Genomic DNA, 18742 nt, shown 5'->3' with positions numbered 1-18742 from the left:
TACACAATGCTGAAGCGGTTTGTGAGGGTTGCTTATCCCTCGCGTGCGTAGTACGGCTTCATCCGTACTACGTGGACGACTTCAGCACGGGGACGGTGTCGGTTCGAAATAGGATCAGAGCTTTGAGGCACCACCTCGTAGTTCACATCACTGAGGCGGCGTACAACTTCGTAGGGGCCGAAATAGTGGCGCAACAATTTCTCTGAGAGCCCACGGTGTCGGATAGGTGTCCACACCCCCACGCGGTCGCCTGGTGAGTACTGGACGTTCCGTCGGGTCCGGTTGTAACGGCAGGCGTCGGTATTCTGCTGGGTGCGGATGCGATTCCGAGCAAGCTGGCGAGCTTCCTCTGCTTTCTCGACGACTTCTTCAGTGGTGTCATTCCTTGTGGTTCCGTGGTCTACCGGGAGCATGGCGTCTAAGGGGGTTGTAACGCGACGTCCGTAAACGAGCTCGAATGGTGTAAACTCGGTGGTCTCCTGCACAGCGGTATTGTAAGCAAACGTCACGTATGGCAAAATTTCATCCCATGTCTTGTGTTCCACATCAATGTACATGGATAGCATGTCGGCCAATGTTCTGTTCAGGCGCTCTGTTAAGCCGTTAGTCTGGGGATGATAGGCTGTGGTCCTTCGGTGGTCAGTATGCGTCAGCGTGACGACTTGTTGCAACAACTCCGCTGTAAACGCTGCACCGCGATCAGTAATGAGCACACCGGGTGCACCGTGAAGAAACATGACGTTGTGGACGAAGAAGCTGGCGACTTCAGCAGCAGTTCCCCGCGGCACAGCTTTTGTCTCCGCATAGCGGTGACTTATTTCGCGTCAATATACCCAAACTTTTGTGTACCTAACCTAAAGAAACTTCTGAGTGTTGTCGTTATGTAGGAATTTGCTTACCCCAGTGGCGAAAACAACCAAACAGGGAATCTAATTATTAAAAAAATAACAAGAAGATTTGTAACCCTTCCCCCGTCGAGGAAATGGGAGTGAGTGAATCTTGTAGTGCGTTTCTTCGGTGTTCCTCCGAACGAATTGCACTGACGAGTAGAACGTTGTGCTCGAACCACAATCGGTCACACGCACTGCAGCTGGCTCCGAAGTTGCGGTTGGGAAACTCGCGTTGAAACCTGGCCGTCGCACCGGGGAAGTTGGTGCTAGCTCACCGATGCGTGCAACACCATTGTCGCGTTCCTGGAGGGCGAGACGACGCCGACATGTGGCCTCAGCATCGCGTTCACGCAACTCAGGGTCGGCAGCTCTTCGCTGACGTTCCGCCTGGCTTCGGAGGCCCTCAAGCTACAATCGGCACGTCGACGACGAGGCCTTTGCGGAGCGCGTTCATTCTTCAAAATTAAATTTGTCCATTACATAAGACATTGACTGGCTCATAACCCCTTAAGCAATGACTCATACCTCCGTAAACGCCGTCTCTTCATTACGACGACAAAAGTGAAATTCTATGCTGGAATGATTAGCGGCAACGCAGCCAACTGTGCAAGCAGACAACGATGACGAACGCGGGAGCACTAGCACGAGTGTGTCGACCACCTGTGCATAAAAAACCGGACTTTTAAGGAAGCGCATGATGAGCCCACAGTGCCTGAATCGGTTAGCAGGGTGGTCTTGAAACCCGGAAGTCGGTGATTCGTATATCCAGCCCGTCTAGCAATTTGTACTTTCGCGCTCCTTGAGAGTAAAACTTTTTTGCGGTCATACCTACAACGGCACCGACACTTGTGAGGCAATACAAGCTTCGCTTGAAAAGTATGCGTAGTAGGCAGTAGATTTTTGCGCCTTCAGCTGTTCGGTGCTACTAAGATTGTCACTCTCGATGCGAGAAAATGGGTAGAGCTGCTACATGCCGCTTCCGTTAGTCTTGGTGCAGTATACCAGTTCGGAATATTGATTGTATGAAATGGGTCGTGAAGCATAAAGGCCAAACCCCATAAGCGCGAAAATGCGCGCGACAGCGACGAGCGACGCGACGTAGATCGCCTTCGCGCAAGCTGTCGCTTGCACGGGCAAACCCCATTCGCGCGACTGCTTCAGCGAGCGATCTCCATTGTTGCTGGCTAGAGGGCGTCTACTCGTACTAAATGCGGCGCGTTGACAGCGGTATGCAGTGTAAAATAATATGTTTTGTTGCACAGTAATACATAAAATTTTTTATCATTGTCCTGCAGTATTTTTTTTTATATGCAAGTGCATAAACATTACTTTATTTGCTCGCTGTGTTCACGTGACTCGGGCGTAGAGGAGGAGAGGAGGTCATGGCAATCGACGAAAACCGTGCGTGGAGATAACCGGCAGTACGTCACTGATGTACATCCTGTTCCGGTGTTTTACTATTGGCTGCTTGAGCACAGCTCTTCCGGGCGACGGGCGACGGATTTCAAATTTGAGAAACCGAGCGACCGCGCGATTTCGACCACGCGACACGTCGCGCGAACGGCCTGTTTCGTCGCTCATACCGTCGCTCGTCGCTGTCGCGTGCATTTTCGCGCATATGGGGTTTGGCCTTAAGGCGTATGTAACGCGTCAGCGACTTAATACAATCTCGCTTGGACACGATGCTTTCGATGCTTTCCGATACGCTCCTATTACGCTTCTGAGCATTCTCTCACACCTGCTGCAAAAAAGGCAATACAAACAAGTCGCAGTTACGCCCGAAAGGCGAGTCACTGACGGCGATAGCAAATTGGTAAACTGCTACACGAAGGAATCATAGTAGGTTTAGTGGTCGTATAAACTTAGAAACATTTGCTTACTAAATAAACAAGCATGATGTCAGCGCGCACAGGCAAACATGAACACGTAATGCTCGATGACCGCGGACACTCACTGCCGAAACGCAGGCATGAGGAAGCGCGGCCGCAGCAGCTAGGGAAGCGAACTTCGTGCTGTCCATCGCTTCAACGCAAACTGAGCTGTGAGAACACAGCACGCACGAAGGTATGAGCGGTCGGCGCACCTACGCTTTGCAGATTGATTTAAAGATAGGGGGTGAATGACGCCGGAAAACGTAGTTGCCACCGGAATACAACAACGACCCCCCTTCCTCCCTTCCCACCGAGACCCTACGCGCGACGGAACGGAAGACAGCGCACTGCCTCCCCGCATTCCTCCCTAGCGCACTTATGATTCACCCGTGACCGACGGCTCCCCTCGGGCGCAGCCGCGCAAACCACAGTTTCTGCCGAAGTAGAACGCCGGCCCCCTCCCTCCCGTCAGCCCGGGCCTTTCGGGCCCTCCCAGCTTTCCTCCACTGCGCGCGTCAGGTTGAACCACGATCGTCGGCTAACATCATGTGCTTTCACTCACACATACATCATAAGGCGCATACAGCATACGGAAGGTGGAGGTGCAGCAGAGGCCTTGCAGGGAAACATGGTCCACCCCGGGTTGGCAAATGACCCACTACTGTCGCCAGTACTATAGCGATAGTATGAGCCAGTACAATCGGCAAAATATCCTTTCTTCTATTTTAATTTATTTTTTCCTTTCATTTTAAATACTAAGGTTATAGGAAACTGAGCACTTGTCTCCACAAGTCTGTTAGTAATGGAGAAGTCCCTTACCCTTCTTTGTTTTGATTTTGGAGTCATTCTCTTCATATGGATAACAAAGGTACATTCTGATGTTTTACGGGACGAAGCAACGATCTCATTATGAGGCACGCCTAGTGGGGAACTGCAGAATAATTTGGACCCTTCGGGGATATTTCCCTTGCCCCTAAATCTAAGTAAACGTGTTTAAGCGCAAACAAAAGACAATTAAGGCACAAAAAGAGAGGTGAAACACAGGACAGGCGCCCTGTGTTTCACCTCTCTTTTTGTGCCTTGTCTTTTGTTTGCGCTTAAAGAAGTTTGTCAAGTGTGCACAAACTAGGCCCACAGAAAGTTGTTCTAAGTAAACGTGTGTTTGTTTCTTAGTAGCGAAAATTTTCTTTCGCATTCTATCATTATGAATATGAAGGTGACTGGAAAGTGAGAGGGACACATTGCAGGCACTTGCAGGGACACATTCTTTTGAAAAAATGCAAGGCAATAGCACGAAAGTGATTGGCATATTGTGACATTCGTACAAATGAAATAATGCACTTACTGCAACAGTGTTTTATGCAGTCTTCACAGCTGTTAAATACATTACAGGGACCTCCACACGTTTCATAATCCGTTTCACGGCAAGTCCTATCAGTTGAGTTGTAGAACCAACCGGAAAAGTGGCTGCATTTCGTGCTTGTTGTCAGAAAATCACAACGACGCCCTCCTGAGGGAATTACATGGTGTATATTTAGTAAATACTGATACTAGCTGCAAAACAGTTACGCATTATCTGGAACAAATATTCTTCATGACAACAAGAAAATGTTATAGTAATTGCTAGAATTGATGAGTGAATGAAGAATAATTTGTGTTCAGAGCAGAAGGATGTTGTCTGATTAAGGGGCAACCAGTATTTCGATGATCACTCGTAACACACCCAATGATCTTGAAATATGCATTCTGAGACCGCACTGTGGCTTATGTAACTGAAATCGTCTGGTGGTGCGCTGAGATATTTGCGGGACGCAACTAGCTCGATAAGCCCGCGCGTAGTTCACAATAACTTCCCATTACGCAAGGCAACGTAATTGCAAAAGCAAATGGGCGACAGGTTTCATAAATAGCTCGTTTAAAAATGACGTACCCCAAGCACTCGGGCATTTTGTTAAACTACCCAGGTACCGCCTAAGAAACCTAGATTACTCACATTACATTATCTTGTAATGCTATTTTTGTAAAGTTCACAAAAATTACTACACGAACGCAGAGGTTCGGTCTGTTTGACGAGAGACGCTGAAGTACAGCCGATGACAAAAGTTGACTGGACGCACTACAACAAGAAATGTGAATTTATGGTTTGATAAGGCATGGCATTATTAATTTGCTGTAGGCCGTAAAGGCTGCTACAGGTTTCATGAAATTTCAGCTTTTTTGGCAAACAGCGTGTCCTGCAAACTATTATGGCCGACTGTGTTTCACATACAGTATAAAAGGCAGAAGCAAACCAGTTAGGTACTGTTGTTTCTAAATCCATCTGCTTACCATATCGAGCTCACGACATCACGACGATATCATGCTCAAGATGCGCGTATGTCATCTTTGCTTACATATAACGTGATAGGACTGCATATGTACTTTGCATTTGAATTATATTTGAAAGGAAGCCCTTGTGCAAATAACACCACTCTGTTTATCCCTACTAGGCGTTTGTTTGAGCGTCCATTTGAGCGTTCATCATCATGACTATAGCAAGGCAAGCCGAACATAAAAGTCCACTCGATTCTCCCTGAACCGTGAACTTCGTGAACTTGTTCCCACCAGTTCATTGCGCAGTTCCGTGCCAGTGCAGAAGACCCACCTCACCTGCTACCCGAACGCCGCACCATCTCTTAGGATATTGGAGCGAATGCGGTGATCACCTCGTGCGCGAAGCTTGCACTCAATGAAACGAATGGCGAGGTACAGATTATTATTATTGCTTATTTATTACACAAATACAGTGACACGAGGCTTTACAATGGGAAGGCTTAATGCAAATGCACAGAGATAAAGTATTGCAGCTATGCTGTCTAGCGAGAATTAAACACCGTTACAAACATACACACCAGAGAAAATATCCATGCCTGAGATAATGTCAGGATGTATGATGAAGTCCCTACAAAATAAATCAGTTTGCATTTTTGAAATAGAAAGCCCGTCAGATGTCATCATGCTGACCGGGTGAAACAAAAGCGAAGTGCAGCGCCTCGTTCAGAAAGTGCAGATGAATCGAATGGGCCTTGATATTGCTTTGAAGTGGTCAGGAAAGTCCGTGCCCTCCTGGGACTCAGCGCTCAGAAGCACGGAGCTCATCGCCCAGCTTAATGCTGTCCAGAGGGCCCGGGCAATCGCCGAAGGACTCTGCCTACCGGCCCCGACCTGGGTGGAGCCACCGGATTGATTGGCGGGGCCTCCGGCCCCGCTTTAATTCATTCTCCAATTTTCGAAAAAGAAAGCCCGTCAGATGTCATCATGCTCACCGGATGAAACGAATAGCGAAGTGCAGCGCCTCGTTCAGAAAGTGCAGGTGAATCGAATGGGCCTTGATATTGCTTAGAAGTGCAGCGATCTTCTTCCTTAGCCTTAGTCCCTTTCGGTTGTGGGTCGGCTCAGCTAGATGTCAGTCTCCATTTGTTCTCAACCGCGGGCGTTGTCTCGTTGAAGCCTTTCAGCAGCGAAATCACTCGGCAGCGCTTTCTAACAAGCGCTGCCGTAGTCGTTACCGTGCTGCTTGTTTTCGTGTCTAATTAATGCTTTTTTAGTAAGATGGCGCTGCAGACATTCAGGTTGCCAGAGTGAAAGCACAAGATTCAGATAAATAAAAAAGACGCGTAGTTTTGAGCAAATCTGCCGTGATGAATCCATTTGTAGAAAGCGCACAACTGCGTATATAGCGTTGCAAAGGTTAAGCTCCTCCTTTTACAGCGTAAGCTCTTATAGGCTCATTCCAATAGCCGTTTCGGTTCGCGATGGTGTCCGCTGCCGCCGCCTCTGCAGCCATTGTCCGGTGACCGTAACTGCTATCGCCGGAAATGCGAAATAAAAGTACCTGGTTCCCGCCAGGATTGAACCCAGGCCTACCACGCGAGAGTCAGATACTTTACCACATAGCCGCACAAGCACTTGCTATCACGTAGCGGAAAAATGTCCTATCAATTAGGCCTAGGCAGGCGCGCAGGCGGAGACGATGAGATGCGATTCAGACGAGGCCTGCAATCAACGCGATCCCGAGCCTCCGCCAGTATGGTGGCACCATCACGTTAAGGCGCCTGCAAAGGCAGCGTGCCCGACATGTAAGTTGCATATAGCAGTTGCATGCTGCATGTAACTGGACTTGGTTAACTCAAGTAGGCTAGGTGACTATTTGTCAACAGTCCGTTTTGAAGATTCCAATAAACAATCGTCATTATCATCATCATCAGCAGCAGCAGCAGCAACAACAACAACGTACCGTGCCACGGGTCAAGCGATGTGAGATCCGTGCCACGTATTCTGGATAGCTCTTCAGTACACGTTATGGCTTCTCCTCGAAAAGTACGAACCCCTCCTGAAGAAGCGAATCGTAGAGCTACGTGCGCGGCTACAACCAGGCATGATCGGGCTCAGCAGACTGCTGTACAGAGAGCGTAACAACCCGCAGCTCGCTGTCGACGCCGGGCGGACAGTTCAGATCGTTCTCGTCAAAACGAGGCGAATAGACTTTGCCGCGAAGACCCTGTTGTGTGTGGTGCCGAAATTGGAGCTACTCTTGAGCGGCTCCACCAGCTTACACTGTGACTGTGCCGCGTTTTCCGCGCTGGCATGTGACTTTTTTGCTTTATCTTTTTCTACAGTTTCATCACGATGACCGTGCCCATCAGCCTACCACATTTTGTTTCGGTACTTTTGTAGTACGGTGTATGACACACCTTGTAACCCAACTCCATTAGTGCAATACCACAGTGTGTTACATCGACAAAGAAATAAAATTATTTTTAAAATGAAGCTGCTGATCTGTAGAACTACTCGGCTCATAGTGGATCAATCTAAAAGCGATAATTGATGAGATGTTTATCCTGTCGATTTAGAAAACAAATTATTATGTTTTTCAGTATTTTGTACAAATTGCATGGTTTCAGCAAAGGTAACCCTCATGCGAGTATTGTTTCTGCGATGCTTGTTTTTTTTTATAAGAGAAGAAAACATTTTGTCAAACAGAAACATTGCAAAGAGTAAGAATTTAAGTATCACCTGCTACTTTCTTTTCATCCCCGTAGCCTTCGCCTTTTGGTGCGTAACCTGCAAATTAGCAAATAAATTATCAGATTGGTTCTCCAATGAGCGATAACATATAACGATACTTATGCGAATCTTCCATGTCATCATTTTGATATTCTTTAATGCTGAACGTAATTAACATGATGCCCCAAGAGATCTCGTTCCATTTGATGTTAAGTTCACAGTTTCAATTTGAGACCACTTCTCGTCGTTTTCTGCAAACTTTCCGACAAAAGCTCCGAGGAAGATTATGCATTAAGATATGGCACAATCATATTTATTCGTGCAATATTTATTATGTCTGAAATATCCTTCATGAAAATGGTTGAACAGAGCGGAGGCGAAAGAGAAACAAGAGTAGAGAACTAATCACCTAATTAGACTGTACATTAATTGCTTATGTGACAACAGCTCGGCTTGGTTACACATCCTTGCAATATCATAGGCCTGCTCATGCAGCGGCTTCAATTTGACCATACCGCTTATGCCTTACACCTTCCATTCTTTGCAAACTCTCAGACACCAATAATAGCGTCGTGGACACATGCAATACCTCAGTTGGTGTAGCTCTCTGTGGCAAAACATAGGGCAAACAACTTTACTTGGCCTTCATCCGCGTCCACAACGCTAGCCAGCTACTTGTTATTCCAAATGCGATCCGCTTGTGCCTCTCAAGCAAAGGTGACCCAGAAAACGCACCTTTTTGCAAGCAACCTACCAAAGATAACGTATTACAAAGCTAAGGAAAGGTATAACGCATTCTTCAAAATTCCGGGTGCTTGAAGTACGAGCCGGCCTCATCAAGAACGCTCAGCTGTTTCTCCTTCATGGGCAGATCGAATGGCACGTGCAATTGTAAATTGAGAGTTTGTCTATCCATTGTGGCTCCACTAATGTATATGTGGCCTGCAGAGCTATCCAGCATTCGTGTTAGTGCACAAGAACAAATCGAAGTTACTGCAAACGCCACATCTACAGCCGTCACATAAGAGCAACCATTCCGTACCTACGGTAAACGTCGCAGGGCACCGCAGTTACTTTACCTTTAACGCACTTGTCCTTTCTAGAATAGTGTAACGTCATCTTCATCACCGAGCTTATGTGCCATCAGCAGCGCCACGCATCTAGCGCGGCTCAAGTCTCCAGCAGGAAGAACGCGTTCTAGGCCTCAGCCCCGCTGGACACTGAAACCGCTGTTTCACTCAGTTCGGCTTCCCGAATAGAAGCAGAGACAGTGGGACACCGCGTCTATAGTTAAAATAGTTATCTCGCTTTGCTGTGTTACTCTGTAATCGTTATCGAATGACGACTTATACCACTAGGTCCGTGGCTATCCTTGGTCAATGCTGCAGAATGGGCAGGTATCCAAATATAAAAGAATGACAGCAGCTTGCGTGCCACGCGCATGTGCCACGGTAGGTAATCTGGGTCACTAAGTATGGTCTACTAAGTAGGTGCCGATACTTGGCAATTGCCACAAATTGAGTATGCACCTGAACAGACAACGCACTGTAATAGATAAGAACTGAAGACTTTGGAAACAGAAGCTGCCAAATATGTAAAAAAATTATGTTAACAAACTGGGATTTGAGCGTGCACTTGTGCATGTTGCCTCTGGCCCTACTTGTGCTGCTTGAGCGCGCACTGAGCCAGTAGAACTGAGCTACACAGAAGTGTAGATCTCGGCAACAGAAAATTTTGAAAGTTTACAGTCTACAGTGAAGTACGCAAATATAAATGCCATTTGCGACTTTATGTATAAATATCACCGTTATTAGCGTTGCGGTTTACGTAACAGCTACGTTTTCGATATGCGCAAACATCAAAGACAACCGCGCTTATTACAGATTCCAACATAAGTGTCAGGTTCGTGAAAATGGTGGGAACGCCCAAGTAATGAGAAAGTTGGAATGACCAGTACGGTTTTTAAAGAAAGGAGTATGCAGCAATACGATGTGTCACTGCATGGCTTGGATGCTAATTATAATTAACGTTGAGAGTAATCGTGAAATGTGTTCTACCGGAAAATTTTCAATAATTTGCGGCTCCTTCATCCGGATCGATATCGACCTATGGCCATATTATTATAATCCACTTAATTTAACAGCATGCTGTTGCATTGCATATACACCTATATTATCAAATGGCACATCATATTCAATTCACAGAATGCAGCGATATTCGATTCCGGAGATACGCGCGCGTAGGGGTTTCCGCGTCTGTATTTATAGATCGCATTTGAACTTATCTGTATGTGTATATGTTTGTGCTGTCCAATACTTGTAATGACAATAGCAGCTTTTCTTCAAAGTGGAAGAAACACTACTTCCCTTGCCCTTCACGAGGGCTCACTCAGGAAACTAAATGCATTATCAGTTGTTTTCGTCAGACAATTTGGCGTACTGTTTCAAAGCACGCATGATTGTAAATGCTGCCGCATATGTTATATTGCGCTGGTCTCGTTGTATTTATGGTAGCTTATCTTTGAACCTATAATAGAGTGACGAGTACTGCTGCAAAGTGCTAGATACCAGCAAATCGTTGCTTAGTTGCTTGGTTACGAAATAAACTGTAGAATCAGCGCACACAAACGGCCTTCAAAAGCTCTTACTACATAGGGATGTCAAAGAAAAGCTTTACTCAAGAGAGAAAAGTACTTTAAAATACTTACCTTATTGAATTGGTAGATAAAATAAATTTAAGATGGTTGTCATACTGACAAATGACTGCCATTGAACTTACATTCTTGATTTTGGTGACGAAAGAAAACAATGGTTTTCCAGTACCGCAAAGCGAAATGCAACATGTATGAAGGCGTGGCGGACTATTTTACCCATCACTCTCGGACAGAATAAGAAAATCAATATTGCTCGATACTGATAGGCCTACTTCAATCACGGTGTCCTCAGAGTATTCTTGCCGGGAGAATGTGAAACATCTTTTAGTTAATGCGCTTCATTTGACATATATATGTATGTATATATATATATATATATATATATATATATATATATACATATACATGTGTAATGTTACGGCAAGGAAGAAGCGTACTAGTATTTAGAGATGGGTTTTAATGGCTGCTTAGAGAAGCGAAACGCCAGAATCTTCTTTGTCGTCTCCCAGGGCACCAACCATGTCCTCTTCTTTCCACATTACATACTGTGACATTAACCCCGTCGGAAGAAGCACTTTACCGGTGCGACTCACTAATTCCAGAAAGGAACGGTTTGAGGCGGCTGACATGGATGGTGTAAGATAGAGGTGAAGGCACGGTAGCATCCAGTGGAGACACTTCATATGGGACAGGCGTCACCTGGCGGAGGATGCGATAAGGGCAGCGAGAGGAGTTTCTCCGACAGACTGACACGTCGAGATGGAGACCAAACTACCCCATGAGCACCTGCTTCGTATTCGACGTCGTGGTGGCACTGATCGTAATGGCACTTCTGACGTGTCTGTGAAGCAGAGATACGAATACGGGCAATCTGGCGTGCTTGGGTCGCTGTGGTTATGACATCACTCAGTGGACTCTGTTGGCAACTCCAGTGCGGTCGAAAGAAGAGTCTCGAAGAGCAAGGTCGGTTCCCGACCATATAAAAGGAAGAAGGGCGAATAGCCGGCTGTGTCGTGGCGCGAGGAATTGTACGCAAACGTGAAAAAAGGTAGAGCAGTGTCCCTGTCGCGATGATCGGAGGAAACATACATCGCGAGAATGTCAGTTATTGTCCGGTTAAGGCGTTCAGTAAGACCGTTAGTTTGAGGATGTTAGGCTGTAGTAAGCTTGTGTTTAGTAGGATCCAAGTAAGTCGTCGATGGCTTTGGCAAGAAAGTATCGTCCGTGATCGCTGAGAAGTTGACGAAGTGCGCCGTGGTGTAAGATAACGTCGTGAAGCAACAAGTCACCGACGTCTGTAGCGCAACTGGTGGGAAGGGCTCTCAATGGCACAGCGGGTGGTATAGTCCGTAGCGATGGCAATCCACTTAATTCCGTCGTTTGATATAGGGAATGGTCCGAGAAGATCCACGCCAACGCGAAAAAAGGATCTGTCGGTATATCCAGAGGCTGCAGCAGACCAGCAGGATGTACAGCTGGTCGTTTTCAGCGTTGACACGACTCACACGCGGCGACATAGCGACAGACGGAGCGGTTGAGACGGGGCTAGAAAAATCGTCGCCGAATTCGGTCATAGGTCCGAGAGACCCCAAGGTGTCCAACAGTGGGAACGTCGTGCAGTTGCTGAAGTACAGTCTGCTGAAGACGAGGCAGAATGACTATTAGAAGCTCGGGCCCGTCTGGGTGCATGTTGCGGCGATACAGGGTGTCATTTTGTAGCACGAACATGTGAAGGGATGGATCTGACGGGTCAGAGAGCAGGCGTTCGATGAGGTGCCGTATCGATTCATCGCATCGTTGTTCAGCCCCAATGTCTTTCAGGGCGGAAAGGGAGAGAACGCCGATCGGTGCGGCATCCACAAAATCTTTCGGCGCATGGACGGGGTGACGAGACAGGCAGTCGGCGTCCTGATGTAAACGACCTGACTTGTAGACCACTGTGTATGTGTATTCCTGAAGGCGTAGGGCCCAGCGACCGGAGCGTCCGGTGGGATCCTTGAGGGAAGAAAGCCAACAAAAGGCGTGGTGACCGGTTGTAACCGTGAATGGTCGACCATATATATAGGGTCGAAACTTGCCCACAGCCCCAATGAGGGCGAGACATTCCCGTTCAGTGATTGAATAATTGCGCTCGGATGGGGAGACGAGGCGGCTGGCGTAGGCGATAGCGCGGTTGTGCCCACGGTGGCGTTGGGCTAAAATTGCGCCGATGCCGTATCCACTGGCGTCAGTGGGAATTTCAGTCGGAGCGGCGGCATCAAAATGGGCGAGAACAGGAGGTGTGGTGAGTAGCGTGATGAGGCGCGAGAAAGAATTCGCTTGTTCAGAGCCCAAGCAGAAAGGAACGTGTTTCTTGAGGAGGTCAGTCAAGGGATGAACAACATGCGCGAAATTTTTCCCAAACCAGCGGAAGTAAGAGCAAAGAGCGATAAAGCGGCGAACATCTTTGGCACATATTGGTACAGGGAAATTCTGCACTGCACGAACTTTAGCGGGGTAGAGGCGAATGCCTGACGAATCGGCGAGATGTGCGAGCATGGTAATTTGGCGGTGACCGAAGTGGCACTTGGAAGAGTTGAGCTGCAGCCCAGTGGCGCAAAAAACAGAAAGCACAGATGAAAGTCGTTCAAGATGGGCCGCAAAAGTTGGAGAGAATATGATTACGTCATCGAAGTAGCACAAGCAGACGGACCATTTCAGTCCACGCAAGAGCATGTCCATCATACGTACAAAGGTCGCCGGGACTTTGCGCAAGCCGCAAGGCATTACCCTAAACTGATATAAACTGATAGAGGCCGTCAGGTGTAACGAATGCGGTCTTCTCACGGTCCATTTCATACACGGCAATTTGCCAATATCCAGAGTGAAGGTCTATTGATGAAAAATAAGTGGCACCGTGGAGACAATCCAGAGCATCGTCGATCTGTGCAAGCGGGTAGACATCCTTCTTGGTGATCTGGTTAATATGACGATAGTACACGCAGAATCGCCAGCTGTTGTCATTATTTTTGACGAGAACAACAGGGGAAGTCCACGGGCTGGAAGAGTGTTCATAATCCCTTTGGCAAGCATTTTATCACTTCGCTCTGGATAACTTGGCGCTCAGAGCGCGACACCCTGTACGGGCGTCGGTGAACAGGCGCCGCATCGCCGGTATTTATACGATGTTTCACAACCGTAGTTTGACCCAAAGAGCGATCGTTCAGGTCGAAAATGCCGGCGTAGGAGTCGAGCAGGTCACGGAGCTCTACGGCGGATTGGGGGTTGAGGTCCGGCGCCATCATCTTTGCAATGTTGTCAGGTGGGGCAAATGCAAAAGGCGCAGAACCAGCACTGGTAGAAGATATTACAACAGATAGAGTTGAAATACGGCACTCGCGGGACGGTGACAACGTGGCAAGCGACATCCCTCGAGGAAGTACTTGAGGTATTGGTGGAAGTGCTGGGTGGTCACCTGCGCAAGACGGAGCTCTGCAGAGGACGTAACCTGGCCGCCATGTCATCCGAAGGGGAGTCTTCAACCTCGGCCCCTTCGACGCCACCGACGGTTTTCCTATCCCAGCCCCGCGACCCTGGCATGTCTTCTGGGATGACAACGTTGACGTCGATGACTGGTTGGCAAATTACGAACGGGTCTGCGCTCACAACAGGTGGGATAACACGCTTATGCTGGCCAACATAATATAATACCTAAAAAAAACGCCACGGGTCTGGTTCGAGACACATGAAGAAGAGATTACAAGTTTGGAGCAGTGCAAACAGAAGCGTTGTGATTTGTTCGGCAAGCCCATCGGCCGCCAAAATGCTGCTAAGAAGGACCTTGGGACCCGTGCACAGACGTCCACTGAATCTTACGTGGCGTACATCCAGGACGTCTTGGCATTTTGCAGCAAGGCGGATAAAAAAAAATGTCACAGTTTCGCCCTAAGGGCGAAGCAATGAATGCGATAGCAACACAGCAATGTAATACAAAGTAAGGTGAGCGGCTTTGGTAGCAATATGGATTGTAGTAAACATGAGCTGATTAAGTAAGCAAGTGTGCTGCGGCGTAAGTAGACCGACATGAAGAGAGACTCGATGACCACGAGAAGGCGCGTGTGAAACGGTGGTGTTGATGAGAAGCACTTCCCGTGGGCAGCGCGTGCAAGGGACACACCTGTAGCGCTGCACTGCCGATCCGGGCAGCATTACATGTGTAGCGTGCGTTGGAAAATGTGGCCCGACTATCACTAACTGAATGAACAAGCATGGTGTGAGTGCGCACAAACAAACATGAATAGATCACACTGAATGACTGCAGACGACTGTCAAAACGCTGGCAGCAAGCCCATACGCTGCAGCGGGTGAAGGTACGTGCGGTCTATCGCTTCAACAGAAACTGAGCGGCGAATGCACAGTGCATAAAGGTCAGAGCCGTGTGGAAATAAGAGATGGTGCGGTCGAGCGACGAGCGCGGTTGTTGGCAGAGTAGAAGTGCCCCCCCCCCCCCCCGCTCCCGCTGGCGCTGGCTTCCCGCTTCCTTGCTTGAGCGTGGGAGAGATAAGAGACTGTGCGGGCGAGCGACGAACGCGGTTGTTGGCAGAGTAGAAGTCCCCCCCCCCCCCCCCCGCTTTCTCCGGCGCTGGCTTTCCGCTTCCTTGCTTGCGCGTGGGAGATTGAGTGCGTTCGCTCTCCGTGATAGCGCGCCCCCGCACGCTTCCGCTCGGGCATACGGCGCGCGGCGAAGATTTTATCTATACGGAACCTCACGGCGACGGCGACGGCAGAAATCCGGTTGAAGTGTCCTATAATTGCTATCGCAATAAAACATGATAGAGGCAGAGAAGGTCAGTCACGTTCTAAAAGGCATAGCTGACAACGTGTTTGTCCTTCTCGTGTATAAGAATATCACGACAGTCAATGAGATCATAACGAATGTCGCCGCTTTGAAGAAGCGAAGAGCTGCTGCATATTTCAGCAGTTCACGCGTCTACCCAGCGCCTCCACCAATAATGTTACGGGAAGGAAGAAGCGTACTAGTATTCAAATATGGGTTTTAATGGTTGCGTAGAGAAGCGAAAAACCAGAATCTTCTTCGTCGTCTCCCGGGGCACCAACCATGTCCTCTTCTTTCCACATTACATAATGTGACAATATATATACAGGACACCTACAAGACTAGCGCCTCGACGTGTCTATTGTATAAACGGTGGGATAATTATGAAGTTTTACGGAAATTAAAAAGAAATTGCCTGCTACAGATTATATAATTCTAGTCTTATGCTGAAGTATTCAGAAATGCGGACATAAATGAGAAATTGAAAGACCTACACAGATTCAAATAATTAAAAAAATCGAATTAACTTCCCTATTGCCTAATTTCCTGCACACGCTGTAATTTAGGAATTATCACAGGTTAGCTTGCCGAGGCAAATCCACTCGGAATTAACTTCAAAAATGACACCCGTCTGGAGATATGCGCCATAAACCCCACCGTAAAAATGCACTTTACCGCTTACATTATTAGGAAAACGCTCTTTGATGCATTCAAGCACAAATGTAACATGAATGCCCACGTATTCCGTCCCACACTTTGGGAAATTGTACGTAGAAATGTTTTATACAGGAAATTATTTTCAAGTGAACACATCTTGTGAATTAACTGGATACGATTCGTAAATTGCAATATATGCCGTAAAGTGAACACTTAAGAAAGTAATTAGTCAACTCATGTTAATAATTGCAATATTTGCATTAACTTCTTATTGCGATAGCAATTATATGGACACTCCAAAGCAGATTTCTGCCGTCGTCGTCGCCGGCGCCGTCGCCGTGAGGTTCTGTATGGCGTCATTGGATATGAAATCATCGCCGCGCGCCGAACGCTGTATGTGCGAGTGAAAGGGCGCTAGGGACGCGCGCTTTCACGGGGAGTGAACGCACGGCGGAGAACAAACGCGCGTTTTGCGCCGTGCTCCTGTAAGGGCTGCAGAAGTAGGCGTCTGTTTCCTCCTTTACAATCACCATATATGTAGAGCAAACGCGCCTTCTTCCGACGCGCGAAAAGCCGTGTGGGGGGGGGGGGGGGGGGGAGGGAAGGGAGGCGAGGTTTAGCTGCGGCACCAAGTGCCTTCTTATATCAGAGGCACCGGCAACAGTCACCAACACCGCACGCATTTTGCGCGAACGCGGGCAAAACGCTGACGTCGTCGACAACAGTTCTGCGTGTTGCCGGTCCTGCTGCATGTCCAAGTTTAAACAGCTGATAAAGCTACTATCATTACTCTGTATACAAATTTGCTATTGCAATTGATGCTTCGCCTTTAAGGTGAAACTGCGACAACTTTTTTTGGTAATGGCCGCTGCTTCAAATATTCCACACCAATGACAAGAATTGTCCTATCGGCCCAAGCCATTTTTTTAAATTTCCGCTAAGCTTAAAAATGATGCCTCCGTATAATAAATTACAGCCATGTGGCAATAGGTATTAGAGCACTGCACGGGCCGATTTTTGTGGCAGGGCCCGGCCCGGGCCCGTTTTTACATTGGGCGGCCCGCCCGAGCCCGATCAAAACATTTATGGCGAGCCCCGGGCCCGGCCCGGGCCCGGAAATAATCTACGTTACCCGCCCGGCCCGGCCCGCCACCCCTTTACCTTAAGCCCGAGCCCTGCCCGTGCCCGACTCGAAACAGGCCCGAACTCGCCCCGAGACCGAAAAATACATGTTTTTCAGAGTTGAGAAGCCCGTGAATAACTCGCAGAAAGCCCGAGCCCGGCCCGGGCCCGCGTCAAAAAACCTGAGCCCGGCCCGGGCCCGGGTCAAAAAGCACACGCCGTGCCCGAGCCCGGCCCGAGCCCGTGAAAAAACTGCTCTACCCGGCCCGGCCCGGTCCACGGGCCGGGCCTGGCCCGGGCTTTCGGGTAAGCCCGAGCCCGTGCAGTGCTCTAATAGGTATGCCGTTCTGCATTATATCCTGGTGTACGCCTTGTGAACTGTTGTTCTCTCATTATTAAAGCTTTTATTGCTAACATCGAGGACGATGGTCACCTTCCCGAACTTATATCTTTGACATGAAACGTCTATAAGTTCCATTAGCCTAGGCGGTCGCTTGCTAGAACTGAATGACTGAAAACGTATATTACTATTATCACCGAATCACTTTACAACCGCCATTCAACGCGCTTTAATTTGGTATCGATGCGAAGAAGAACAAGCCAATACTTGATCACGCATTAGTCACTTGCATAGATGAAGCTGTTTTCGAACCAGGCATCCCACAATCAGGGCTAAATTTAGTCTCTCGCTCGGGGTGCCGAGAGACATAGCGCGGCTGTGCGTTTTTCGACCCAAGCGGGAGTTCTCGCGTCTGTGAAATATAACTCATCCATTATAGGTAGAATAAAATAAACACAAACCTGGGCTCATAAGAAGTAATAATAAATACGATTGTGCAATTTGTTGCAGAATTTTGTAGTTTGCCCGGCAATGGTGGCCCCGCGTTCGACACGTAATGTCAAGGAATGGCGCGAGCAGACCGAAGGAGACTCAGGCAGCATGACTGAGGGATTCGAACGGCCGTGCACCATCTTTGACCAGGCGAGAACACTACAAAGAAGGAAAAATTGCGAATGCAAGATTACATCGTAAGACCCTGCCTAGCAGTATTATAAGGTAAGGATGAAAGCTTTGTAATCCGTGAACACATGTCAGTCATGTGATTGGTTGGGTCAATTCTCTACCCTAATACCTATATACCACAGCAGAACACCCAAGAGTTTTCGTGTAGCCTACTGAGCCTTTGTCTACAAAACAGCATATTCGATTTTCTTAACTGCAATTAACTGTCAAATTACACAAATTATTGGCAAAAAAGAGCACGAAACCATCAGATGTGCGTGCACACTCACGGGGGCAATTATTCGATACAAAATGCCGCTCACATGCTCTATGTTTTACAATATGATACCCTGCTACCGACCGACCACCGAATTCGGCAAATGATTATTCCCCATTCATGATGTTTGAAATAATCAAAGTGATTTAGGTATAGTACTTAATTTTTTTCTTTTAGTACATGCACATCCAGAAGAAGTAGCTCACGCTAACATATTTGTCACCTTTTTTCACTTTCTTTAACTTATGATGACGCTACATTCAACATACCAAACTTACCGTGCACGAAAGCAACACTCAGCCCAATAAAAATTGTACACGAAACGTTCATCACGGATAAAGCGTTGGCTGACTTGGTCCCGTTAAATTTACGCAGCATTCTTGAGTTTCCCATGGTGCTTTTATATG

At 47.8% G+C, this 18742-nt stretch overlaps 1 long non-coding RNA gene across 1 annotated transcript; it reads right to left on the bottom strand.

The window, feature by feature from the left end:
* Positions 1 to 4112: 4112 nt before the first annotated feature.
* LOC125946702 (uncharacterized) lies at positions 4113 to 18677 on the bottom strand. The gene is made up of 3 exons (XR_007467794.1): positions 18614 to 18677; positions 7817 to 7864; positions 4113 to 4271 (listed from the first exon to the last, which is right to left on the bottom strand). It is a non-coding gene; the product is annotated as an uncharacterized LOC125946702 (long non-coding RNA).
* Positions 18678 to 18742: the final 65 nt, after the last annotated feature.

The sequence above is a fragment of the Dermacentor silvarum genome, chromosome 7 (assembly GCF_013339745.2).
Source record: "Dermacentor silvarum isolate Dsil-2018 chromosome 7, BIME_Dsil_1.4, whole genome shotgun sequence".
Classification (NCBI taxonomy): Eukaryota; Metazoa; Arthropoda; class Arachnida; order Ixodida; family Ixodidae; genus Dermacentor; species Dermacentor silvarum.
Note: the sequence above shows the minus strand (reverse complement) of the source record. Positions and strands in the feature narration are given on the sequence as shown.